Source organism: Leptonotus elevatus, chromosome 1, assembly GCF_054856555.1.
Source record: "Leptonotus elevatus isolate MCC_2025b chromosome 1, RoL_Lele_1.0, whole genome shotgun sequence".
Taxonomy (NCBI): Eukaryota; Metazoa; Chordata; class Actinopteri; order Syngnathiformes; family Syngnathidae; genus Leptonotus; species Leptonotus elevatus.
Genome location: NC_141239.1, coordinates 51,247,136 through 51,260,863, shown reverse-complemented (window position 1 = coordinate 51,260,863; position 13,728 = coordinate 51,247,136).

The window sequence follows — 13,728 nt, the reverse complement described above, 5'->3', positions numbered from 1 at the left end:
GATGCGCCCGCCAAATGTGTTCTAGAAGTGAAAGAAGTGGACTGCAGGCTGGCCATTTCAATATCCGGATCCTTTCCTACGCAGCCATGATGTTGTAATTGGTGTTGCATGTGGTCTGACATTATTGTGTTGAGAAATGCAAGATCTTCTCTGAAAGTGATGACGCCTGGATGGGAGCATATGTTGTTCTCGAATCTGATATACCTTTCTGCATTGACGATGCCTTTCCAGATGTGGAAGCTGCCCATGCCACACGCACTCATGCAACCCTATACCATCACAGATGCAGGTTTATAAACTGAGTGCTGATAACTACTTGGGTTGTCCTTGTCCTCTTTAGTCCATATGATATAGCGCCCCAGTTTTCCACAAAGAACTTCGAATCGTGATTTGTCTGACCACAAAACAGGTTTCCACTTTGCCACACCCCATTTTAAATAACCCCTGGCCCAGAGAAATGCCTGCGCTTCTTGGTCTGCTTTAGAAATGGCTTCTTCTTTGTACTGTTGTTAGAAAGGTTCCAGATATTAATAGTCATCATTATTATATTTGTCTATTTTCCATATTCCATGTTAAGAATAGAGTGACGTCATTATATTTACCTCTGTGATGCGCACATTGCATTCTGGGTCCATTACTTGTTGCGCAGCGGTTATTGTGCAGTTGGACGCCACCATGACAATGTGTTGCGAGCTGTGGTGATCGTGTGCGTCTTTGACCAAAAGTGAGTACACTAAGTAGTGTTTTAGTTTACTTTATATCTGTTTATTTGTCGCACTACTGTGTGTCTTGTGTGCCTTCTATAAAACACTACCACCAACAATGAAAAAGTGTTTTTTGATAGCAAAATAACAGTTTATTTACATTCAACAGTGTAACAATTTGACAAAACAATTTGGCAAACTATTTACAAATGTGTGCAACTGTGCATGTGTGGTGTGTGTATGTGTTACTATTTACAATTGTGTGGATGTTTCAACTACACAATTTTTCTTTTTTTGTGGTATATTGTGTAACACTCCCCTGCGTGCAAGGGGACGCAGCAAGATTTGCACCACAGATTAGTTTCACTGCGATTGCCCCTTCGCATGCAGACCCTACACTTTCTTGCCAGACTTTTTTTCCGGGGAGTAGCAGGTATGTACTGCAGTGTGTGTTTGGCCATGTTGCCATCAAGTCTACTCTCAGGATCATTATACGGTGACCTGGTGTTACGTCTGGCTTCCTAATGCCCTTCGGTTCCCATACCTGCACCAACTTCCTCCTCCTCTTCCTCCTCCTCCTTGTCTTGTGGTAACAGCCACCCTCTCATCACCTGCCGGATAAAGTCCAAAAAATGTTGGCACTTCCCAGGATTTTTTGTTTTGTACAGGATATATGCATTGAACATGCATATTTGAAATAGATAAGCAACAATTTTGTTTTGTGCCATTTAAAAGTTTGCTGCGTAAATGGGTGGTAAGAGATGTTCTGATCCATCTTATCCACTCCATTCATGGTGGCATTGTAGTCCAGAACACACACTGGTTTCTGGAAAGGCACTCTGGAGTCACCACCATCATCATCAATGTGCTCTTTAGCACTGGTCGATGCTTTTCCTCTTTGAAAATAATGCTCAAGCGTGAGCTGCTTGCAACCGGTCGCCATTTGCGCTCTAGCTCCACCTCACTTCTTCTACTACTGACTCCACCCCGATCTTGTCCAAAAAGAGTCATCGCTGCCATAAATAGTCATTATACTAACTCGATCTGCTTGATACTTTGAGCACAGCTGGCCAAGGCTTTCCTCCACCTGTTTCCATTAAAAAACATAGTTAACGTCTTTTAACTTTTTTGGCGGCACTCATTTGGATTTTACTAAACGTTATTAAACGGTTTTGGCGGTCAAAGAGTTAAGTAATGCAATACTGTATTTGTGTTTATTAGGAGTCAAGTATTCCCACTCATACGCTGTATTGTTTTTCTGTTTATTGCAGAACCACACATACATTCAACCACATACACACATTCCCCATTCACGCTCCCACATGCTTTCACACACACATAGATGATCAGACCATGCATACACAGGACTTCAGGATGACAAGCATCCATGGTTAGCCACAATGCCTGCATCATAGCAGCCCATGCCTGTATGCCTGTATACTAAAGTGCACCTACTGTAACCGCCTCTTGCTGATGTTCCTGGATTAAAGCTGCCAATCCACATCTTTGCTCCACTGTTCCTTTGTGTTCTGACCGACACCCCGAGGTCAAAAAGAGAAATACTCCAATCAAACCGATATAGTCCAAACCTAGCCTCTCCAACAACTGTACAGTTTCATCTGGCAACGGCGGCTGGCAAGTTGGATTGTGTTCACCCACAATGTTTTCTGGAAGTATTGCTGAGCCCTTTCTGTGATTTCCCTTACAGTAAGTATTCCTGTTTGCGGTGCAGTGCCGTTTAAGGGCCCGAAGATCATGGGCATCTAGTATGATTTTTCGGCTTTGACCCTTGCACACGGAGATTGTTCCAAATTCTCTGAATCTTTGGATGATGTTATGCACTGTAGATGATGATTACTTCAACCTTTTTGCAATTTTTAGCTGGTAAACACCTTTCTGATATTTCTCCACTATCTTAATGCGCAACATTGGAGGAATTGGTGATTCTCTACCCATCATCGCTTCTGAGAGACACTGCCACTCCGAGAAGCTCTTTTTATACTCCAATCAAGTTGCCAATGGACCTCATTAGTGCTAACTGGTCTTCCAGCTGTTTTCTTTTTAAATTGACTTAGCCTCTTATTGCTACCTGTCCCAACTTTTTTAGAGATTTGTTGGCACCATGAAATTTATAATCATCATATTTTTCCTTTAAAGTGATACATTTTCTCAGTTAAAATTTTTGACCTGTCACCTATGTTCTATTCTGAACAAAATATTGAAATTTGGCACTTACACATAATTGCATTCCGTTTTTATTCACAATTTGTATAGTGTCCCAACTTTTGGGGAATTGGGTTTGTAGCATCGCCTCAAGATTTTCTAAGTGGGACTGTTCATCTGGCCCTGTGATAAGCAGATCATCCAGGTAGCACTGAACACCTGAGAGGCCACTCAGGATCTGGTCTATTGCTCTTTGGAACATGGTTGGCGCAGAAGTAATTCCAAACGGAAGCCTCTGGTACTGGTAAAGTCCTTTGTGAGTCACATTAGTCAACATTTCTTGTGACTCACGTTCCACATGCATTTGAAGGTATGCCTGTGACGAATCAATCTTGTTGAACTCCTGGCCTGAGATTTACTGTAGTCTGTAATGCAACCACATGCTGAAGCGGGGGCGATTCATTAGGTGGGACATCCTGAAGTGGGGTTGGATGATGAAAAGGGGAAGGAGGAAGGGATTGATATTGAATCTTTCATATGCGTTCTCCATCCATCCATTTTCTTAACAGCTTGTCCTCACCAGGGTCGCGGGGGTCGCTGGAGCCTATCCCAGCTGGCTTCGGGCAGTAGGCGGGGTACACCCTGAACTGGTTGCCAGCCAATCACAGGGCACACAGAGACGAACAACAATCCACACTCACAATCACGCCTATGGACAACTTGGAGTGTTCAATTAACCTGCCATGCATGTCTTTGGAATGTGGGAGGAAACCGGAGTACCCGGAGAAAACCCACGCAAGCACGGGGAGAACATGCAAACTCCACCCAGGAAGGCCGAAGCCTGGACTCGATCTCACGTCCTCTGCACTAGTCAGCCACCGTGCCAATCTCATATGCGTTCTAATCCAGAAATTAATTAGAAGCAATCAATCTGTGGTTTACAACAGTCCGGCAGCCACAAAGGCAACGGCGGACTTTTTGTGAGCAAGTCAGACGGACTGTACATATGAAAGTCCGTGGCTATGCCTTGTCGTGGTTATGGCTGACAGTATCACGCCAAACTCTCAAAGTTTTTAAAAACAAATATTATTAGCATTATTATTATTAGGGCAAGCACTGATTTTGCGGGACATAACTCCAATTTGAATGAATTGAGCTTCAAACGTTGGTCACCCTACTTCCTGCGGTCTCTAAAGCCGCCATACCCGAAGCTGGAGCCATGACCATAGGCCGGGCAAGCGCCTAGGCAGGTCTCCGTGCTGCGGCTTATTTAAGTGGATGGCTTGGTGTTGTGCCGAAGGCCGCAACCCGTGATTAAAAACAATTAATTTTTTTACTAAAATCATTAAAAATTAATCCACTAGTACATATTAAATTGTAAATATAGTACAGCGTTGTTGTAAAACACTATCGTGTTTATTGTATATACTGTTTTCATCTTTGTCGATGACTGGAGCCAGCGGTCCTCTGCAATGTATCCGGCTATCGACTACAGGTTCATTACTCCATCATAAGGAGACCGTTTATGAGAGTGAGTCCTGCAACAATATGGCCAGTAGGGGGGGGGGGGGGCACATAAATCCTCTTTTATGGATACATTGTCCACTCGTTCAAATGTTAAATGTGCACTCAGTGCCCACTGTGATATAGCAGCAATACACGTTAGCCATATGAGTGTAAGAGTGTTACTATCTGTTATCAATATTTAGATGATTAAAAGTTGAAAGCAATCAATATGAGAATGCAATCAGTTTTGACACTCATGAGGAAAAAATTTAACTGAATTCATGAAGCACATCACTTTGCAGGGAAGGTCCAAAGTAAGTTGCAGTTCTCTGAACTTTTAAAATTGTTGTTGTCATTGTTGTCATAACTGCCCACATTAATGTATTGATTCTAGTAGCTGGAAATGATTTGATTATGATCATTTTCATTTTTGCCCACTTCTCGCAGACGTTTCATTCGATTGACTTCAAACTTGGCCTGTACCATGTCAAGACCTGGGACATCAACAAAGGCTCTTGCATCAGCCAGGGTCAAACGCTAAACATAGTATGCCCAGTAAGTCAATAACTAAGCGGTTGGCGCGAAATATACTCACGACTAGACGAGGCAGTGAAAACTTGACCAGAAACAACGGGAAGATATTGTGGATCAAGAGATGTGGAGCTAGGTAGCTAACTATCATTGATTGGGCTGTGGAGGTAAGCAAATGAATCGTCCGACAAATAGAATGTGTCTTCCGCTGTTGCTTTTATAGGTTGCAGATGACTCTCATAGGCTGCTGATTACATCAGGCAGTTGCAACACAGTCTGAGAGAAATAAGACTGTACCCCCCCCTCCCCCAAAGGACGCCCCTTGTTGGACCACCTGACTTAGACGGGTGGAGGGAGTAAAAGTCACGCAGTAACAATGGATCGAGAATCCAGGAGCGGGGGACCCATTGGCGTTCCCCAGGCCCATAGCCTTCCCAGTCAACCAAATACTGTACACCCCGTCCTCTCCGCCTAGAATCAAGAATTTCCCTCACTGTATAAACTGGCTCACCATCGATCAGCCGAGGAGGAAGAGGGGGCAAAGTCGGCGGGCTCAGTGGACTGGAGACAACTGGCTTGATCAGGAAAACGTGAATACCGGATGAAACGGGGATACATCTTCCTGGACCCCCCAGCCAGATACATATTCCTTGTGGAGAGCCACACTTCCTGACCCAGGTGGTAGTCAAAGAATTAAAGGTGAGTTTGGAATTCGTCGCCCAACAGGTAAGTGACCTCCAACGAGATAATGCCAAGTTACGCTCTTCACTCGCGGCTGTTTCAGCCGAGTTGGAGATAATTAAAAAGGAAAATAAAACGCTAAAAGAGGTTCTGGATGTCCAATCCTGTAGCATGCGGGAGAATTTAATATTCTCAGGCATATCCGAGAACACCTCTGGATTAGATAGGCCGAGATAAAAAAATGTATGACAACATCCTTAAAAATTCCTCAGGAGGCTGTAAATAATATCTCTTTTCACCGTGCACTTCGTCTTGGAGCCCGTAGGGGCAACAAACCCTGTCCTATTATCACTAAGTTTGAGCATTTTAAACAGAAATAAATTGTTAAAAGTAAAGGACGGGAGCTTAAAGGGACCTCGAGAGAGAGATTAATGAGCGGCGAAAGGTACTGTTTCCCATAATGAGACAAAATAGGCAGGAGAGTAAACAGACTACGATGGTCGTTGATAAGATATACATCGATGGCCAACTATTCCGGAACCCCAATTCCACTCCCTGGCTGTTCTAATTGGCATTGGTGAAACTGAACTTTGTTTGATTATTAGATGTATACATATATATGTGGTTATAAAACCTAAAATATAAATACGTATTATGTATAGGCTATATTACAAATATAATATTAATACATAACTATATCTAAAATATATTTAAACAAAAAATCTCGCTTAGGTTACCATTTACTAGTGTATTACATGTTTAATCCCCCACCAATTTCCTTCACATCCACCTCCCTCCCCGTTTTTTCACTGTTATATTCACTTACACGTGACCTCTCATTTCACACAAATCACATAAACCTCTTAATCACTTTGATTCCAGCCTATAACATGCCAATATTAACAAGTAGCCTATACAGATATCTATACATATCCCTAATAATGATGATCCAGCCTTTTTTCATGAATTTTTCTCTCAGCTGTTTGATTTAGCAGCGAACTCTATACTATTATTTTTGGAGGAGACTTAAATCCACTAATAGATCGTTCTAATAATACAACATGTATAAGGCGATTACAATCTACTAAAGTAATAGGGGAATATATGGATGATTTTGGCCTCGTCAACAGCTGGAGATTTAAAAACCCAACTAAAAAGGAAATTACCTTTTTTTCTGCGGTGGACCGGTCTTTTTTAAGAATTAATTTTTTTCTTACAAATAATTCTATTGCTGATAAAATTGGTAGAAAAATACATCCTATTATTATTAGCAACCATGCACCAGTCTCCCTTACCCTACAAGTTGATTATACCTTTAAACCACCCCCAGCATGGCGTTTTAACATCTCCCTGCTAAACGACGCAGAGTTTGACAAAATTATAAGAGAGTGGGCAGACTTTTTGGAAATAAATGACTCTCCAGACTTATCTCCATCTCTTCTCTGGGAAGCTCGGAAAGTGGTAATTAGAGGTAAAATTATATCATATTCATCTTATAAAAAGAAACAGGATAAAAACTTTGAAAAAGACTTGGAAGATAAAATTAAACAACTGACGGATGAATACGCAATAAACCCAAATAACCAAATATGGACTGACTTACAAAATACAAAAATACAGTTAGACGATATGTTATCTATAAAGACAGAGTTTATGATACAACAAATGAGATACAACAACTTTGAATATAATAACAAATCAGGTAAATTTCTTGCAAACCAACTTCAACGCAATCGGGAAAAATCTCTTATAACAGCTATTAAAAGGACAACTGGTGAATGCATACAATCACCAGAAGAAATGAATCACATTTTTTATAACTATTATCGCAACCTATACTCAGAAACTAGCAAGCCTAACCCTGAGGATATTGAGGCATTCCTCAGTAGCTTAAATATACCTCAGTTATCTACTGAATATAAAGATATGTTAGATGCGCCACTCACTATAAACGAGCTGTACAGTGTTCTAGATAGTATGCCTAATAGCAGAGCACCTGGTCCGGATGGTTATCATAACTATATATTTTAAGCACTTTTGGTTAATGCTTACTCCATTATTCTTAAGAGTAGTAACAGAAATGAAAACTAATGGTAACATACGTCCGCACATGAACACAGCATCAATTAAACTTTTATTAAAGCCAGAAAAAGACCCCACTCTTCCATCAAGTTACCGTCCGATTTCACTAACTAACACTGATATTAAAATTATCGCTAAGGCCTTCACATCTAAACTAGAAACAGTAATCTCAACAATCATTCATAGCGACCAAACAGGCTTTATTAAAGGTCGTCACTCTACTAATAATATTAGGAGGTTCTTTAACCGTATTAGCATGCCACCGCGGCATGATAAAAAGGCAGTTATTATATCGTTGGATGCAGAAAAAGCCTTCGACAAAGTTAACTGATCCTTCCTTTTTGCTGTTTTAAATAAATTTGGTTTTGGGAAGTCATTTATTCACTGGGTGTCAGTATTATATGATTCTCCTAAAGCTACAGTTACTACTAATGAAATAAAATCTCTGAGTTTTACTCTACAGAGAGGCACAAGACAGGGATGCCCACTGTCCCCTTTATTATTTGCAATATTTATTGAGCCGCTTGCATTAGCTATACACCAGGAAAGAAGGATTAGAGGAATTCACTCCGGGGTAACAGAACACAAAATTAATCTATATGCTGATGATATTTTACTTTTATTTATTTATCTCATTAGGGGAAGTATTTAACTTAATAACTAAATTCTCACATTTATCAGATTATTCTATTAACTGGACAAAATCAACACTACTACCTATTACAGAAAATGAATGGAACCCTGCAAGCCAGGACCCACACTACTCATTTCCTATAGGTAATTTAAAATACTTAGACATAAAAATCTCACCGAAATTAACTGATTTAATTCATTTAAACTTTACTCCACTTCTGGATAGCATTTACAGTGACTACCAATGTTCCCTCTAAACTGCGCGCGTGCGCAATCGCGCAATGCCCGCACATTCTCAGCGCACAAGAAAATCTATCCAGCGCATAAACAACATCAACATAACGTATTAATTAATATCTAATATTAGACTTAATCTAATCTAATTAATTCGCCCAATAATATTGTTTTTTTGTTTCTCACTCAGTGAGTGACAGGTGTCCAGCCAATGATACGATACGGTTCACTTACGGTACGAAGCCAATCATGGCATTGACGGTGCTTGCGTCTGGGCCCTGCCTATATGCGCCGTGCAGGTTAGCTAGCAGGTTAATAGATGCTAATACAAACCCCGCATCATGGCGAAACGAACAGGCAGCGACACATCCACTCACCAAGCCACAGTAAAAAAGAAATGCAGTTCTTTTAAGATGGAATGGTTGTCGGAGTATGTGCAAATTGAAGAAAAAGAGGTGAAATTGGGTGAGATTTTTTATTTTTCAAGTGAGAAAGGTCTACTCTGCAAAACATGCAGCGATGCCAAAGTAGCAAGTGAGTTTTCAGAGGGAAAAATGTGGATTGAATGGAAGCTGGACTTGTCTTGAAATGACACATTTGGACCAGCTGCTGCGCATAAAGTCAAAGCAAGAAGCAGACGAAGCCATCAACCTGGACAAAGTGTACAACCATTGGAGAAGTGAGAAGGACAGACGTGAAAAATAAGGTAAAATTTAAGTCAGATTTGTGCATATTCTAGTGACGGTTATTAAGATTTTGTCTTTATGGATATTAATCATTAAATGTTGTTACTATTAGATCATTTATGGGTAGTAGAAATGCCAAGAAAAACTGTGTAATTAGATATTTTACAGACAAAGTGTTACAGGAATTTGCACTGCATCACAAGTCATTGTGCAAAAATGTGAATGTTTTAATGTGAGCAAAATGTTATGTCTGAAAGGTGTATATGTCTCATATCTTCCAGAACAGGACCCTCAGCCAGGCCAAAGCAGGACTCTTCCCATGGCCAAAGCAGGACTCTCACATATTGTATAACATTTACACATCCCATTTTTCTGATTTTTGTCTTTTTTTTAAGTGGACCAAATTACTTATTTAAAAATAAAGCGTGCATATCTGATGTTGCTCACAGTAGTCCTCAGTTTGCTCAGGGAGCTTGTGTGTATGCCCAGATACATGAAAAATTAGAGGGAACATTGGTGACTACCCAAAATAAATTATTTGTTCTCAATGATTCCATTCAAATCTACGTCTAACTGGTTCCAGTCGTTGGACTCGGCCGTTACAAAATTTAACTGGAATAAAAAAAATCTACTCTTCAGAAAAGTAAATCTTAAGGAGGTCTATATAGCTAACCAGCTACAATATATCATTCTATGGGCACAACCCAACGGAGATACTAATGGTTATGGTTATGCACTCCGGTTATGTATTTCTGGACTTAAGTGGACTGTAGGATACCTTTATCTCCAAATTTGTGTTTGTTGGTGACCTAAAAACAACTGATTTACCACATAAACAATTTCAATCTACACTTGTAGCCCTTACTATCGCTAAAAAAACAATTCTTGTTAACTGGAAAAATAAACAAACTCTGAATATCGACCAATGGTCTAACCCCCTCATAAATCTAATTTTAATGGAAAAAATATCTGCCTCGAATAAAAAACAAATATAAAAAATTATACAAACATGGTCTTTGTATATAGAATCTTTTAATCTAAATCTGGTTACTTAATTCTGCCTGTTAGCGAGAGCCACCACATCGCGATAACTTATATTGCTGTTTCTGTATTTGGCAATTTGTAACTAATGGGTTTTTTTTATAGTCAGGAACCCAGTTGCTGCCAGCAGGATCGAGCAGACTACATCAAATGACACCTTACAGTCACCAACTCCTCAAGATTCACTTCCAATGGGCACTAAAGGTTAATATTCGGAATCACTGCATGCCAGTGGGTTAACTTTATAGGTGCTGTCTTCCCTGGCTGAGCGTGGCTCTGCCCCTCTATTGGCTGCTGGATGGCGGCTGCGTCTTGGCCGTTCCCTGGGTCTCTTGGGGGGTGCTGCGTTGCGGTGCTCTCCCTGGTGTCCGGGGCGGCGCTGCCCCAGCGCGGGTGGGCCTCCGGGGTGCCCCGTGGTTCCCTCTCCCCTCCCCCGTCCTCCCCCTTGCCGCCTCTCCCTCCTCACCTCTCCCCGCCCGTCCTCCGCCTCCCGGTTCCTTCTCCCTCGTCACCTTTCCTTCTCCTCCCCCCTCTCTCTGCTGCCCTGCCACCGCCCCTTGCCCTTCTTGTCATCTCCTCCCCCCGTCCCGTCCCCCTCCCCTGTCTTCCTTTGTCCCCCTTCCCTGGGCCGGGGGCTCCATCCCTGGCCTGGGTCTCAGGGCCTCGGGGGCTGGGTGGGGGTGTTGTGCCTGCCCCGCTCCAGTAAGCCTCCTGGCACCTGGGGCGGGCCCCAGTATTTGGGGGGCGAGCCTTATCGCCCCGCCATGCTGTCTACATATGCCTGCCGGGGTCCTGTTGGGGGGGGGGGGGGGGGCTGGGTTGTGGTGGGTGGCGGGTGTGAGTGGGGGGCGGTGGTGGGGTCGTGGGGGGAGCTGTGCCCTGGTCTGCTGCGTTGGACTTGGGGCGCGGGCCGTGTTGGGGTGGGGGGCGCTCCTGGTTCCTGGGTTTGCTCTCCGGCCGGTGGCCCCTGCAAGGCACTGGGGATTTGTGCTTGCTCTGTCCAAGCCGGGGTCAACCGGCTCCCTTCTTTGGTGGAGGTTTTCATGTATGCCAGATCCACCACACCAGCATCTACCGAAATTCAAACACAATCTGCTTCTTCCTCTGGTCGTTGAATCAGTGGAGGCTGATGTCTGTAGATCTCACTTTGCTTCATCTATCCTTCCTACCTTTCCTCAGTCTTTCCTTTGGTCTGTTGAGGTCTCCCTAATTTGTTGGAATTTAGATGTTTCTGGGGTTGGTGAAAGATTTTGGTTGGTAACCCGGAGGGTAGTAGGTGATGTCTGGTCGGTGCTGGATTACACTTTTCTTTCTTTTCTTTGATCCTTTCTCGGGTCTTCTGACAACTTCACGACTCTAGCTGGATTCTGAATTATTCGGCTTAGGTGAACGGTATGGGATTTTTAATAGGTTTTAGGTGAATTGAGCACACACTCACACGCACGCACATATGCACACACACACCCGCACATACTCACGCACATACAAAAAAAGAAAAAGGGGGGAAAAGAGAGAGAGAGCAATGATGTAGAATCGGTAAGATCACCAAATGAACAATACTGAGCGCTCACAGAAAAAAAATAAGAAATGAGCCATTTTAGAGAAACGATCCACTACAGTCAGTATTACTGTGTTGCCTCGGGAAGCAGGGAGGCCAGTAATGGGTAACGTGACGGAATGGGTAAAGTTCGTAGCAATCCTGCTGGAGGTCGATGGGAAGCCTTACCGCAGGCAAAAACTGAGCAGGCACTGATGAACTCCACGATGTCCCTCCGCATTCTAATCCACCAAAACTTTCTGAGTGATTATGAAATGAGTGTGTCTCATTCCTGGGTGGCAAGCGACCTGCGAAGCATGTCCCCATTGAAGCACCTCTCTACGCAGATGGTCGGGGATGAACAATCTCCCTTCTGGACCTCCGTCTGGAACTTGAGTATGGTGGAGGGCTTCTTGGACTTTTCTTTCTATCACCCACCATAACGCTCCCACCACCCGGTTACTTGGAACAATAGTCTCATTGCTGGTGTCCTCCACAGCAGGATCATGGATCCTAGACAACGCATCGGGTTTGGTGTTGGAGGAGCAATTTCTGTAAGTCACGGTAAAGTTGAACCGGGCGAGGATCAGCGCCCAACGAGCTTGTTTGCAGTTGAGTCGTTTGGCGGTGCGGATGTAGGCCAGGTTTTTGTGATCTGTGAAGACTGTAAATTGTTCCTTGGCCCCCTCCAGGCAGTGCCTCCACTCCTGCAGAGCCAGAACGATGGCCAGCAACTCGCGGTTACCCACGTCATAATTAGCCTCAGCCAAACTCAGGCGTCGGGAAAAGAAGGCACAGGGGTGGAGCCTCTGGTCAACTGGGGAGCGCTGCGAGAGGACTGCTTCCACTCCGGAGTCCGATGCGTCAACACTGGTGGTCAGTGCTGGAACTGGCTGACTGGTTCTACACCTGTCGATGCCTGGTTGACTGGTTCTCCACCGGTCGTTGCCCTCTCAGAACCGAAGCAGGACCAGCTCAACGCAGAGGTCTGATTAGCATGAAGATACTTGGTGACCTTGTTGACCACAGTAGAAGCAGGCCCCAGTCTGGATGTGTCGCAGTTGCTCGGCCTGGCTGAGACATCCTCCGCCAATCTGCATGGGCTCCTCTCCGGAAACTTGGTCTCTCCTCACCATCTCTATGACAAATGTCACAAGCCTCCAGGATCCGTTGGGACCATCCTGGTGGTACGCGAGGGGTACCTGGGACACTCCATGAGACGTTCTCTCCACCGCTCCCTCAAGCGGTTATCCAGTCGTATGGCGAGAGCGATGAGTCCTTCTAAATCAGTTGTTTCATCCCTGACAGCTAGCTCATCCTTTACTCGCAAGTCCAGGCCCCGGCGGAAAATACTACACAAAGCAGTGTCATCAAAACCGCTTTCGGCTGCCAGTATGCGGAATTCAATGGAGTAGTCCGCAACAGAATGGTCTCCTTGGTCATAATCCATCAGTCTCCTTCCAGCCTTCTTGCCCTTGGCAGGATGATCAAAGACTCGCTTGAATTCTGAAGGAAAGCCTGAAGCGAAGTGCGCAATACTGGTTTGGCATTGCTTACCGCCATATCTCAAGTTGCTGCTTTACCCGTAAGTAAACTCATCATGAACGCGACTTTGGTATTATCTTGAGAAAAGGTATAGGGTTGTTGGTCAAAAATTAAAGAGCAGTGTTGAATGAATTCACCTCACAACCCGAGCTCACCCCCATCGCGAAACGGATGTGGACGACTCCGTTCGCAAGGTGAACCCCCCGATGTGTCCCTGGACGAAACATGCGCGGATAAATCATCAAACTGGGTCACTAATGAATTTAGCGCCTCCCTCAGCTCAGTCCCTGGGAGGCCAGGGCATGGCACAGCTTATTTGAGTCTGCGGGATCCGTATGGTCGGACGATTGTTATGTTCAAGAGTTGGATCCCAAAAACGCAGAAA